This window comes from Bos indicus, chromosome 28, assembly GCF_029378745.1.
Source record: "Bos indicus isolate NIAB-ARS_2022 breed Sahiwal x Tharparkar chromosome 28, NIAB-ARS_B.indTharparkar_mat_pri_1.0, whole genome shotgun sequence".
NCBI classification, from domain to species: Eukaryota; Metazoa; Chordata; class Mammalia; order Artiodactyla; family Bovidae; genus Bos; species Bos indicus.
The window spans coordinates 25042209-25057107 of NC_091787.1; the positions used below are offsets into that span (position 1 = coordinate 25042209).

Below are 14899 nucleotides of genomic sequence, written 5' to 3' on the forward strand. Positions count from 1 at the left end.
CTGCAGTATTCTTGCCTTGAGAACCCCGTGAGCAGTATGACAAGGCAAAAAGATAGGACATTGAAAGATGAATTCCCCAGGTCGGTAGGTGCCCAATACACTACTGGAGATCAGTGGAGAAATAACTCCAGAAAGAATGAAGTGATGAAGCCAAAGCAAAAACAACACCCATTTGTGGATGGGACTGGTGATAGAAGCAAGGTTTGATGCTGTAAAGAGCAATATTGCATAGGAACCTGGACTGTTAGGTCCATGAATCAAGGCAAATTGGAAGTGGTCAAACAGGACATGGCAAGAGTGAACGTCAACATTCTAGGAATCAGTGAACTCTGGTGTTGGAGAAGACTCTTGAGAGTCTGTTGGACTGTAAGGAGATCCAACCAGTCCATCCTAAAGGAAATCAGTCCTGAACTGATTTTGAACTGATTCAACTGATGTTGAAGCTGAAACTCCAATACTTTGGCCCCCTAATGTGAAGAGCTGACTCATTTGAAAAGACCCTGATGCTGGGAAAGATTGAGGGCAGGAGGAGAAGGGGACGACAGAGGATGAGATGGTTAGATGGCATCACCGACTCGATGGACATGGGTTTGGGTAAACTCTGGGAGTTGGTGATGGACAGGGTGGCCTGGCAAGGTGTGGTTCATGGGGTTGCAAAGAGTCAGACATGACTGAGCAACTGAACTGAACTGAAAGACAATAAAATCCCATTCTGTATATATACCACATTTTTTGTACCCATTACTCATTAATCAATTGACAGACACTGAAGTTGTTTCCGTACCTTGACTATTTTGAATAGTGCCACTACTTTATTTGAGGTAGTATCTCATTGTGGTTTTGATTTGTGTTTTTTTAATAATGAATAATGATTAGCTTCTTTTTATGTACCTGCTGGCCACCTGTTTGTCTTCTTGCGAAAAATATCCATTAAGTCCTTAATTTTTATTTACTTATTATTTTTGGAATGAAACAGTTTTTCTTTCTTTTTTTTTATCTTCAAAAATTATTTGTTTTATTTTTCCATATACATATACTCTTGTCTTTTCTTTTTTTTTTAATTTATTTATTTTAATTGGAGGTTAATTACTTTACAATATTGTATTGGTTTTGCCATACATCAGCATGAATCCCTATGGGTATACATGTGTTCCCCATCCTGAACCCCCCTCCCAACTCCCTCCCCATACCATCCCTCTGGGTCATCCCAGTGCACCAGCCCCAAGCATCCTGTATCATGCATCAAACCTGGACTGGCGATTTGTTTCATATATGCTGTTATATATAGGCCCTCAGCAATGCCAGTCTCCCAAATCAACACACCCTCTCCCTCTCCCCCAGAGTCCAAAAGACTGTTCTATACATCTGTGTCTCTTTTGCTGTCTTGCATACAGGATTATCGTTACCATCTTTCTAAATTCCATAAAAATATGGAACCCTTCATGAATTTGCGTGTCATCCTTGCACAGGGGCCATGCTAATCTTCTCTGTATCATTCCAATTTTAGTATATGTGCTGCTGAAGCGAGCACTGAGACAGTTTTTCATAGAAAGTTTATTGATACTGAAGTTTCCTGGATGTGGTTTTCTGAATTTTTATTTCTATTTTTAATGTAATTAGAATTTTTACAACCTTTATTATAAAGGTAGCTGATGATTGGAATCTACACTTACATAGATACTTCTCCCTAACACTTTCCACATACACACACAGAGGACTGTATCATATGTAATTTTTCAGCTGCCCTTTTTAATACTATGTTTTGAAATTTTGTCATTGCAATACAGGCTACTTTAGTGAATACCTAGAATTCCATTGTACAGACATATTCTACGGTACTTTATTCACCCAGTCCTGTATCCTTTTGAAACATTTGTTGTTATGATGCAGCTCAAACAAGCTTTACATAAAAATTCTCCAAACTTTTTTTTTTTAATCTTTTTTTGGCCACACCACAGTGGGATCTTAATTCCCCACCTAAATTCAAGACCATGCACCAAGCAGTGGAATGCAGGATCTTAACTATTGGACCACTAGGAAAGTCTCACATAAATATTCTCATATTAGTAAAGAACCACTATTCAAACTGCTGCACGACTGTGCTCATTTCACATGCCAGCGAGGTAAGGCTCAAAATCCTCCAAGCTAGGCTTCAACAGTATGTGAACCAAGAAATTCCAGATGTATAAGCTCAATTTAGAAAAGGCAGAGGAACCAGAGATCAAATTGCCAACATCTGTTGGATCATAGTAAAAGCGAGAGAATCCTAGAAAAACATCTACTTTTGCTTCCTTGACTATGCAAACACCTCTGACTGTGTGGATCACAACAAACTGTGGAAAATTCTTAAACAGTTGGGAATACCAGACCACCTTACTGCCTCCTGAGAAACCTGTATGCAGGTCAAGAAGCAACAGTTAGAACCAGACCTGGAACAATGGACTGGTTCCAAATCGGGAAAGGAGTACCTCAAGGCTGTATATTGTCACCCTGCTTATTTAACTTATATGCAGAGTACATCATGTGAAATGCTGGGCTGGATGAAGCAAAAGCTGGAATCAAGATTACTGGGAGAAATATTAATAACCTCAGATAAACTGATGACACCACTCTTATGGCAGAAAGCAAAGAACTAAAGAGCTTCTTGATGAAACTGAAAGAGGAGAGTGAAAAAGCTGGCTTAAAACTCAACATTCAAAAAACTAAGATCGTGACATATGATCCCATCACTTCATGGCAAATAAAAGGGGAAAAAATGGAAACAGTGGCGGATTTATTTTTTGGGGCTCCAAAGTCACTGCAGATGGTGACTACAGCCATGAAATTAAAAGATGATTGCTACTTGGAAGAAAAGTTATGACCGGCCTAGACAGCATATTAAAAAGCAGAGACATTACTTTGCTGACAAAGTTCTGTATGGTCAAAGTTATTGTTTTTCCAGTAGTCATGTATAGATGTGAGAGTTGGACAGTAAAGAAGGCTGAGGACCAAAAATGGATGCTTTCAAACTGTGATGTTGGAGAAGATTTTTGAGAGTCCCTTGGGTTGCAAGGAGATCAAACGAGCCAATGCTAAAGGAAATCAACCCTGAATATTCTCTGGAAGGACTGTTGCTGAAGCTGAGGCTCCAATACTTTGGCCACCACCATTCAAAGAGATGAGTCATTGGAAAAGACCCTGATTCTGGGAAAGATTGAAGGCAGGAGAAGGGGACAACAGAGGACGAGATGGTTGGCTGGCATCACTGACTCAGTGGACATGGTTGAGCAAACTCCAGGAGATAATGAAGGACAGGGAAGCCTGCTTGCTACGGTCCATGGGGTCTCAAAAGAGTCAGACATGATGGAGTGACTGAACAACAAAACAAGTAAGTGCAATCAATTGATGTGTTAAATATGTGTGCAGAGATAGTAAAGAAGGGAGTGTTCAGTTTTATCTGAGTGCATTAGTCCCTCAGTCATGTCCAACTCTTTGCAATCCCATGGACTGTACCCTGCCAGGCTCCTCTGTCCATGGGATTCTCCAGGCAAGAATACTGGCGTGAATTGCCATTTCCTTCTCCAGGAGATCTTCCCAACCCAGGGGTTGAACCTGGATCTCCTGCATTGTAGACAGATTCTTTACCATCTGAGCCACCAGGGAAGCCCCTTTTATCTGAGTGAGGCAGCAGGATAAGAAATAATCGATTTGAAACAAAAAGAAATATTTGATCTGGGGTTTCCTTGGCAGTCCAGTGTTTAATCTGGGCTACCACTGATGTGGGAAAGTGGGAAAAAGTGTTTCATCTGGGAAAGTGTTTCATCCCTGTTTGAGAGATCAGATCCCTCGTGACTTGTGATGTGGACCAAAAAATAAAAAAATAAAAACACCACCACCAACAGCAAGAAGAAAATATATAAAAAGCTGGGGAATTAAGAAATACTTGATTCCACAGTGTCACATTTCCTCTAGTTCTTTATTAGAGGCAAATTGGAAGACCAAAAAGCTTTCTATGTTAAGTTCTACTTGATCATAGGGCTGCTTAAAATAGCCTAGAGGAAGCAAGGCTGGGGGTAGGGCTGGGTAGGGGAGAATGGTTGGTTTAAGAGACATTCTGTAAAATATGGCCCAAAGCCAGGAACTTGGAGGCCTTGCTTGCTAGACTGAAAAATGTGAATTTTGCTCTGGGGAATCTTGATTCCCTCTTTCCTTTACCAGGCTGTTCTTTGAGTCTTTATGGGCTTTTTAGCTTCAGATCTAAGGGAACCAGGCAGGGGTTAGTTTAGAATGTGTGGTTTCTAGAACCCCCTTGGGTGATGTTGTTGTTTAGCCAGGTGCAGTGTGGAATATAGCCTAAAGCAATTAGATTTGCATTTCAAATGAATTCCATAAATAACTGCATTGTCTAATAATTAGAAATTTGGGTAGGACAACTGATAAACCAATTTTTATTTTAATTTTAAAATTTAAAATACAACTTTATTTTGGTACCACTACATTTTCTTTCAATCATTGAATATTTAGCATTGAATTGCGGTTCATTAAGTATAAAATATACACTAAATTTCATAGGTTTTATGTAAAAATGTAAACTATCTGATAATTTTTACAATAATTCCATGCTGAAATAATATGCTTGCTATGGTGACTTAAACAGAAATATATTAAATTTTATTTTACCTGCTTCTTTTTACCTAAAGAAAATACCTCCTAAAAGCTTTGAAATGATTTCTGTAGCTCACATTGTATTTACATTGGACAGTGCTTCCTTAGAACAGCATGAAGGTTTCGGAGTGCTGTATTCTGCAAGCCAATCTGAATTCTGAGATTAATCCACTCAGGGTAGCTTAGGTCCTGACAATGTTTGCTATCTAACACTCATTAAAATGTGAGCTCCATAAGAACTGGTCCCTTTTCTCTACTTTTGATGGATACATGCCTTGTTATTGGTCTCTATAAGCATTTTGAATGAATGTACGGAGGCAAAGAAGTAGGAATGGGGAACACAGGGATAAATGGAAGGGTCTACTGAACTGAACTGAACTGCTTAACTTAATGGCTTCTCAGAAGACTCATGGGTCATTAGATGGATTTGGGGGTTAAAGCAAGCCCAAAGAATGAAGTAATTCATTAACTTTTAGACATGAAAGTTTTAACCACTCAGTCCTGTCTGACACTCTACGACCCCATTGACTGTAGACCACCAAAGTTCCTATGTCCGGAATTCTCCAAACAATAATATTGGAGTTGCCAGCCATACCCTTCTCCAGGGGACGTTCCTGACCAAGGGTTAGAATTTGGGTCTCCTGGATTGCAGGCAAATTCCTTACCATCTGAGCCATCAGGGAAGCCCTTTTAGACATGGTTCAGTTGTAACTGCCAGGTAAAGATGTCCAGTTAGTGGATAAATTTCACAATCAGGAGGAATATCTTTTCTTGATGTGAGAATCAACAGCAGGCAATCATAGACTGAAGGGCAAGTGTGCCAGTAAATGGGGTGAATGGAGAGGAGACAAAGGGAAATACTATCCTTTATATGTGGGGAAAGAAGCCAACCAGGGAGACTGAAATGATGGACTCAGAACTGAAAGGAGGATCTTAAGTGAGCAACTGGACTACAGTGGTGAATCTTGGATAGTTTCAGTCGGGTAGTGGGAGCAGAAGCCTAATTATAGTGGGTTGAAGGTACATGGTAGGTGATTGCAGTTTGGATGACATTCTTTGTGAACAGTGCAGTGAGGTAGGGTGGGAGCTAAATATTTCTGGAGGCTTTTGTTTTCTCAAGACAAAAGATTTCAGTGTGTCCTAGGCCGTGGGGAAGAAGGTAGCTGGAAGAGATTTACTGATCTTTGACTCCAGAATGCTCTCTGACTTTTCTGTTAGGAATGTATAAATACCTCTGTGCATACCATCACCAGCTAAGTGCTGAATAAATAGTCAGTATTCTTGGAGATTATGTTATTATTCTTAGAAAGTCTAAACTGAAATAGACATATTTTCTTCAAAGGGAAATGTTGGAGGAAGGGAGCAGAGACCCAAGGCATGTGGGCCATAAGCCTGGATGTGTGTCCATGGCCAGTCGTATCTGACTCTGGGACCCCAAAGAGTGGCCCACCAGGCTCCTCTGTCCATGGCATTTTCCAGGCAAGAATACTGACCGGAGTGGTTTGCCAGTCCTTCTTCAGGGGATCTTCCTGACCCAGGGATTGAACCCGTGTCTCCTGCATTGGCAGAAGGGTTCTTTACCACTGTGCCACCAGTGTGCACGCATGCATATGGGCGATGTGGAATGCATCAAAAACTAAAACCTTTCTTGGTTCCTCATAGGATCATGAATTAGCTAGTTATCTGATGGCCTTCTGGAGGGAGTTAGGTGAGGCAAGGTCTTTGAATATTATCTTTGATCATGAGGGAACATTCCAGGTGGAATGATTTGACAGGGGTTAAACCCTAGTGGAAAACAGGATTACTAATCTCCAGAAATCTTGAGTAGAGTTTAAGTGCCATTAACAAACAAACCCAAAAAAGTGCATGTAAACTGCATTTGCAAAAACTGTGGTCAGATTAAATAATCTGCAATTTGTACGTTCTTCTTTTGTTTTTAAAATTAATATGGCAATTCATATTACGGTATTACTTAATACCAGGAAGTTTTCACTGTATCTTTTTCTCCTAATTATATGAAACTAACAAATTTGAAGAAAAAGTTATACTAGAAAGTAAAACATACCAGGGTTATTCTGAAGAGGATTTATAGGTCAAGGAATATTTGTGGGAGAAATAGACGGTGACCTCTGACTGCTTCCTTAAGAACTAGCCTCTAAATTGGGTCCCAGTTTCACTCCTTTCCTTAATAATTTGTGAGAACCCTGTGTGAAAAGTGAAAGTGTTAGTCTCTCAGTCATGTTTGACTCTTTGACTCCATGGACTGTAGCCCTCCAGCTCCTCTGTCCATGGAATTCTCCAGGCAAGAATACTGGAGTGGATTGCTATTCCCTTCTCCAAGGGATCTTCCTGGCCCAGGCACTGAATCCAGGTTTCCTGCAAAGCAGGCAGATTCTTTACTATCTGAGACACCAGGGAAGCCCTGTATGAAACCTATGTGCATATACTGAATTTGGAGATTAAGTTATGATATTTTATTTAAAGAGTAATGCTGTTCTGCTATAACTCACAGACGGATAAATAGATGTAGTATGTGCTGTGCTATACAGTAGTTATTTATCTTTTTAAAATTATTTTTTAAGTCCTGAGAAATTATTGTTTTTTAATTTAAGTATTAGTGTTTTGAACTGTAAAGTTGGAGAATACTTTTGAGAGTCCTTTGAGCTCCTAGGAGATCAAACCAGTCAATCATAAAGGAAATCAATAGTGAATATTCATTGGAAGTTCTGATGCTGAAACTGAAGCTTCAATACTTTGGCCACCTGATGCGAAGAGCTGACTCATTACAAAAGACCCTGATTCTGGGAAAGAGTGAAGGCAAGAGGAGAAGGGGACAACAGAGGATGAGATGGTTGGATGGCATCATTGACTCAATGAACATGAGTTTAAGCATGCTGCTGAATATGATGAAGGACAGGGAAGCCTGGTGTGCTGCAGTCCATGGGGTCGCAAAGAGTTGGACAGCAACAATACTAGTTGATTTACAATGTCATGTTAATTTCAGGTGCAATTCTTTTTTAGATTCTTTTCCCTTATAGGTTGTTATAAATTATTGAGTATAGTTCCGTGTGCAATACAGTAGGTCCTTGTTGGTTATCTATTTTATATATAGTCGTGTGTGTAAGTTGAGTTATCATAAGGAAATTGAGGTGCAAAAGGGATCTATAGAGCTTTATGCCATGTGGTTGGTAAGCAATAGAAAGGGGAGTTACCATTTTCATTCCGGGAAAGCTCACATTATTAAAAATATATGGAACAGTTAGGGTATGTAAAAAAGTGTTAAGAATAATACACTGAACATAGAGTTGGTTATTAATTTTAAGCTTGGATAGGGTTGTTCACAAAAAGTGTGAAGAACAAAAAGGCAGTGGATTTAGAATCTTCTAAGGAACAGGCTTGGGAGACACACCTACAGCCAAGGGACAGACATTCAAGGGACAGAGGGGCTCCAGGGGAGATCTAGATTTTAGTGTCATTAGAGAATGCCCTTGGGGATCTACAGAAGAGCAGAGTAGGTGTGTGATATTTAAGGAATGTTTGGATTTGGCAGTTCAGAAGTCATTCATAACCTTGAGGGGTAACCCCTGAAGATAATTGAATGAGGAGGGGATTTAGTGGGTTGATAGCTTGAGGCAGATTTGGAGTCTGAGTTTTTGGGGTTTTTTTTTTGTCTTTTGTTGTTTTTACGTGAATTAACACATTTATTATAGGCTAGCAACGTTATGAACGGTGGACCTTGAGTTACTTCAGTCAAACTATAGCATGATAGAAGTGGTGCTGTAGGTTTGGGAATTACCTGCCACCTTTTCAGGAACCACAGAACCAGATCCCCAAAGCTTGTCTCTTCATTTTGTTTTTGCCACCAGAGAAGCAAGTGTACTTGGTGGGCTGGCTGATTTCAATTTTCTTCATCATTTTTCTGAGGGAGGTACCATAATGGGCTCTTATTGACAGACAGTCCTGGCCTTGGTGCTTTTAGCCTTGCCACCAGAGAGGGGGTTCTTATCGTTCTTTCTTTCTTTTTTTTTTTAATGTCTTACATACTTTTTTTTTTTTGCTATGCCTCGAGGCATGTGGGAACTTTGTTTCCTGACTAGGGAATTGAACTTGAGCTCTGTGGACCGCCAGGAAAGTTCTGGATTTTTATCTTTTTGACTAGGAATAAATTATACTGGCTCTTAGCTTCTGAGGAGGTGGTCTAAGACAAGGTCATCTACGGCTAGAGAAGTTTAGCTCTTAGGTTTATACTTTTGGAACTCATTTGCAATTAACTTGGTTTTTGACTAAATAGAAGTTGTCCCTCCCTTTAGTTAAGTCTCCTCCTTTGCCCCACCCCCAAGTAAAGGATTTATTGTGGATTCTAAAACCCTGTGGCCAAATGAGGGTGGAGTTTTGGGGGTTAAGAATGAAAACTTTAGGAAAGCTTTTGGTTCTGGCTTCTGGATCTGAAGGAGAAAATTGAGAAACATCTGTAGTTTCTTCCATGGCTCCCATTCGGCACAAGCTTGGAAAAACCATGAGGCCCTGTGGCACCAAGGTAGGACAGGTTGGGGTGTATAGTCATCCAGTCTCTATGCTCCCTCTCATCCGGCTGACCCACCCAGCCCTGCCTATCTGTGGCCTTTGAAACCCCTCACTGGGTAGCTGTAGGCAAACTGGAGAAACAGATAAGAGGCAAAACTAAAAAAGAATGTTAGGGTTACAAATCTTGGTAGGGCAGATATTCCTTTTTTATGCCTAAAAAAGGAAAAGGGGAAATTAATGGCTGGGATTCTGGAGTAGATAATGTCACTGCTCTAATAAAATAAAGTAGATCCCCTTTGAAGGAGGATATTTTTGATGTATGTGTGTGTTAAATGCTTATTTTAGAATTTCCTTAGGTGGATCTTTGGTGAGTCACTGGTTCGTCTTTACTTTTGACTTAAATTTGATTTTGTTAGCAAGCAGTTGTGGTGAGCATTGTTTGGTAGTAGGTTGGAGAGCAGGGCTGACCTCTGCATCTTTTTCTTGGTGTATTTTAAAGGGAATGTGAGAGAGGAAAATACAGTATCAGGAATGATTGTGTTTTCTTAAAGTCAAACTTAACAGAGGCCTCAGTGGTTTTTCCTTGGGTTTTTCTTCATATGCTCAGTTTTCAGGTTGAGAAAGCAGACTTGGAAGGTATTTCTTCTGATTAGGGATAAATACACTGTGGGCTGCTCTTGCTGCTCTACTTGTTAGTTTTTAAAATTGCTTTTTCCTCCAAGGAGGTGAAAAAGATTGGTTCTTGGTGGGGGAGGGGTTGAAAAAACTTAAGATATCACAATGAGGTCACTGTATGTAAACACATACACACTATATCTATGATATGACGATCTTTTGGGGAGGTATTAAGATCTTCTGGGGAGGAATATTAGGGAAAAAATGTTTTAAAAGACTTCTGTAATAAGGGGTGGGAAAAAAATGAAAAGTAGGTTAAGAAACAAACTGATTTACCTGTATAGTAAAGGTCATAGTCTTGTTGGACCAAAGCTCTCAAAGTATTTTCAGAGTTTTTATTTTTTCATCTAGTCTGGGTACCTGTTTCTGGATGTAGGAAATACAGCACGTATGGAATGTGAGCGTGTGTTGGGAGGGCTACAATCAGATCCTGTTCAAAGGGCAGAGTCAGAATTTTCAGAAGAGAAGCCCTCTTTCCTACTTCCCTGGTGGCTCAGATGGTAAAGCGTCTGCCCCCAGTGCGGGAGACCCAGGTTCGATCCCTGCATCGGGAAGATCCCCTAGAGAAGGAAACGGCAACCTACTCCATTATCCTTGCCTGGAAAATCACATGGACAGAGGAGCCTGGTGGGCTACAGTCCCTAGGGTCGCAAAGAGTCGGACACGAGTGAACGGCTTCACTTGACTTCCTCAGTACCATTTGGCTCCTGCAAAAGTAGGTATAAGTGTCCTGAGGATAGGAATGTGGAAAAATGAGAACATGGCAATAGCTTGGGAACTACTGGATCCAGATCTCATCTCAGGAGTTCAACATTCCTGTTAGTTCAGAGTACACGCAACCTGTAATCGTGGGATGGGTATTGAATGGAAGACAGACAACTAGGGGACTTTGAAATCATTTACTGTCTTTTAAACTGTACCCTTGGGTCTTTTTGGAGTAGTAGAGGACAGGAATGGAACTGTGGGGGAGGGGCTGGGGTAGGAGAAGAGACACAAACACAGGTAGGTAGTTATTTGGGTTTTGCCGTAACAGACAGCTTCCAGAAAAACCCAAAAGAAATTTTTGGCCAACCCAATAATTTGCACTTCAAGATGGATGTTCAGGAAATACACTATACCTAGGCAGATTAAATGCCAATAAAATCATCATTAAAAACTGTGGTCACTGGGGCCTGTTTCAAGTAGTTGGATTCACGCTCTTGGTGATGTCATGGAAACAGCTCCTTCCAGCTTATTACGTGTGTGCATTTCTTCCCAACTCTTGCTTAGTTGGTCACTTTGATAGTGGATTGGCACCACAAAAATTGGCCAACCCTACAAAATAGGGCTTCCTCCCCACCACTTCCCAAGTTGATTGTTAAACCTTTATCAGAATACCACTGAGTAGAGTTTCTAAAAGACAAATGTTGACTGTTGTATGTAGCTTTCCTAAAATATCTTAAACAAATATTATAAAAAAATATGTACTCTGCACTCTTCCTCATGCTCTAATTTGTTTGTAGTTTGATACTACATAAACTATTCTGCATTTAGATTTCTTTCACTTACTATTCATAGAAGTCTTTGCATAGAGTGCTTTGTCAATTTTGGTTTACTTTTAAGGGAAATATATTAAAAAGTCAAAATAGCTTTTAATCATATCTGGCCTAAATAAACCTTTGCTGTTTCCTCACTATAAAGAATTGCTCCTAAACTCTTTCTATTTACCATTAGTTTCTTCCAGAGTAACTTTATGCAAATATGAATGTGTATATTATTTCTTTTTATACAAAATGTGTCTCACATATAATCTTTTCCTGTTAGCTATGGAATTTTTGATCCTTTTTTATGGTTTCAAGGCATTATATAGCTATATCACAATTGAATTAGCCTGCTACAGATGGACATTGGAATCTTTTCAGCTATTTGTTTAAATATACAAAGCTGTCAAAACATGTAGTTATATGCAAGTATAACTGGGATAAATTTCAAACTGCTGTATTAAAGTTGCACTTAATTTTGATAATTATTGCCAAATTGTCTTCCATAGAGATTGCACCCTTTTGTACTTTCACCAGCAATATGTGAGTTTATTTCCCTACAGCTTGTCCAAGGGTCTAGGTGGTCAAACTTTTTGACTGCTATTCTGATAAATGAAAAATGTCATTTTAATTTGCATTTCTTTTAATGTTGAGCATCTTTCCACAGTGCCTATGTCAGGGTTGTATGAAGATTAAATGAGTTGTTGCAGGTAATGACTATATTAGAATAGAGCTAATGGCTTTGGAATTATAACTGTTGTGATGAAATTGTACTCTCTTTTAGTGATAGCTCATTGTCACTGTGCTCTTGAGTCGGTTATTATCTGACAGTTATCTCACTTAATTACCATCACAATCATATATGATCTCTTAAAAAGAGAAAACTTTAAGTTAAGGTTTAGTTAAGGTTAAGTAGCACATCCTGGGTTGTACAATTCCTAAGAATTGCTCTTTCCTTCCCCGTGTTAGTATTCAAGATTAAATAGTAATGGCAAATAAATTGGTTTCTTTTCAACACTTCTTTTTAAAAACAAACCTATATATACTTTATTTAGATTTTTATCTATTTAAATAAGTTGATTTTATGTATTTTTTAAATTGAGGAATAGTTTATTTAAAATAATAGTTTCAGGTATACGACAAAGGATGCAAAATTTTTATAAAGATTATTTACTTTATTTAAAGTTACTATAAAATATTGGTTACAAAAGAAGAAAAAATACAAAAAATATTGGTTACATTGCCTCTGCTGTATACTAGGTCCTTTTAACTTATTCATTTTATACATAGTAGTTGGTATCTCTTAATTCCCTACCCCAACTTGACCCTCCCCCCCATTCTTCTCCCCACTAGTAACCACTAGTTCTCTATACCTATGATTCCGTTTCTGTTTTGTTAAATTCATTCATTTTATCTTTTAGATTCCAGATATAAGTGATATCATACAGTATTTGTCTGTCTGACTTATTTCACTAAGCATAATATTCTCCAAGTTCATCCATGTTGTTGCAAATGGCAAAATTTCATCCCTTTTTATGGCTGAGTACATTCCAGTTTCTATAATAAAACAACATCTTTATCCATTTATCTGTTGATTGACATGCAGGTTGTGTCCATATCTTGGCTATTTAAATAATTTCTGCTATACATTTGAACTGCAAGAACGGGCTACTTTAGCAGGATCGCTTCATTTCCGAGGCGTCCTTGCCCCTCCAGGCCTGGCAGTGCTTGCCTCCGCCTTTAGCAACGTTGTTGCTCCTACACGGTCCCCCTGGGTGGGCGAGCAGGCTGGCTCAGGCTGCCACGGGGGTACGTTTGGAGAGGTCCTCAGGAGGTCTGCGGGATGCAGTGCAAGCTGCTTGGCGCAGGGCTGAACCACCGCGCCCCAGTGATGGTGGGCAGCTCCCCGCCCCGGCCACTGGCCCGCTAGGCGGATTCGGCGCTAACACTGCAGCGGATAGCGTTCCTGGAGGACTAGGAGAACATCAACCCTGAGAAGGAGGCAGTCCCCGACCAGGTGGGCTGGTGGTACTGAAGGCCGGAAACTCGAGGGGTCCAGCACCCCAGAGGCCTAACACTTGATGGGTTGCACCTCTTAAGGATCTTCCTATAAATGATGAGCATATCACTGTTCCTCCCGGGAAATTAAACAGTAAACAGCCTGCCTTTACCATTCATATAGATGAAGCAGAAGGATGCAAAAGAGGCCAACTGAATCTAAAAAAGCAGAAAGTGAAGATGTCTTGGCTGTTACTTTACCAGGACCAAGAAAACCACTGGTACCTCTTGATTACCCCGTGGATTGTAGTTTGCAGTCACCACATACTATGTTCACATCAATTGTATTGGAAGATGAAAAGCCAGGGAATGTTAATGAAGTACCAGACTACCATGAGGATGTTCACACATACCTTAGGAAATGGGGGTTAAATGTAAGCCTAACATGGGTTACATGAAGAAACAGCCAGACATTACTAACAGTATGAAGGCTATCCTCGCAGGCTGGTTAGCTGACGTAGGAGAAGAATATACTACAAAATGAGACCCTGCATTTGACTGTGAACTACCTTTATAGGTTTCTTTCATCCATGTCTGTGTTGAGAGGAAAACTTCAACTTACGGGCACTGCTGCTATGCTGTTAGCCTCAAAGTTTGAAGATACAGACCCCCAGAAGTAGCAGAATTTGTATACATTACAGATGACACTTGTATCAAGAAACAGGTTCTGAGAATGGAGCACCTAGTCTTGAAAGTCCTTGCTTTTGACTTAGCTGTACAAACAATAAATCAGCTTCTTACCCAGTACTTTTTGCATCAGCAGCCTGCAAAAGGCAAAGTTGAAAGTTTAGCAGTGCTTTTGTGAGAGCGAAGTTTGATAGACACTGGTGCTGCTGCTGCTGCAAAGTCGCTTCAGTTGTGTCCAACTCTGTGTGACCCCATAGATGGCAGCCCACCAGGCTCTCCTGTCTCTGGGATTCTCCAGGCAAGAACACTGGAGTGGGTTGCCATTTCCTTCTCCAGTGCATGAAAGTGAAAAGTGAAAGTGAAGTCACTCAGTCATGTCCGACTCTTAGTGACCCCATGGACTGCAGCCTACTAGGCTCCCCCGTCCATGGGATTTTCCAGGCAAGAGTACTGGAGTGGGGTGCCATTGCCTTCTCTGAATAGACGCTGACTCATATCTAAAATATATGCCATCGGTTATCACCGCTGTGGTCTTTCATTTAGCAGTCTACACAGCCATGAGACAAAGCTGGCCTGACTCATTAGTATAAAAGACTGGATATCCGCTGGAAATTCTAAAGCCTTGTCTCATGGACCTTCACCAGACCTACCTCAGAGCACCACAGCATGCACAATGGTTAATAAGAGAAAAGCACAAAAATTCGAAGTTTTATGGTGTTTCTCTCAACTCACCGGAGACACTAAATATGTAACAGTGAAAGACTACCTTTGTTTTCTAAGATGTAAAGCACTCAAAGTATATGGTATACAGATTTTATCTTAGATTTTAATTTTACAATCATTTCTGGGTA

General features: G+C 40.1%; 1 protein-coding gene, 1 non-coding gene and 1 pseudogene across 5 annotated transcripts in view; 2 read left to right on the forward strand and 1 right to left on the reverse strand.

Annotated features, from left to right (window-relative positions):
• TET1 (tet methylcytosine dioxygenase 1) overlaps positions 1 to 14899 on the forward strand; it is a 136807-nt gene that overhangs the window by 66855 nt on the left and 55053 nt on the right. The window lies entirely within an intron of this gene.
• The window catches only part of LOC139180311 (cyclin-A2 pseudogene), a 34576-nt pseudogene that overhangs the window by 15647 nt on the left and 4030 nt on the right, over positions 1 to 14899 (forward strand).
• LOC139180447 (U6 spliceosomal RNA) lies at positions 1425 to 1531 on the reverse strand. The gene has a single exon (XR_011564718.1). It is a non-coding gene; the product is annotated as a U6 spliceosomal RNA (small nuclear RNA).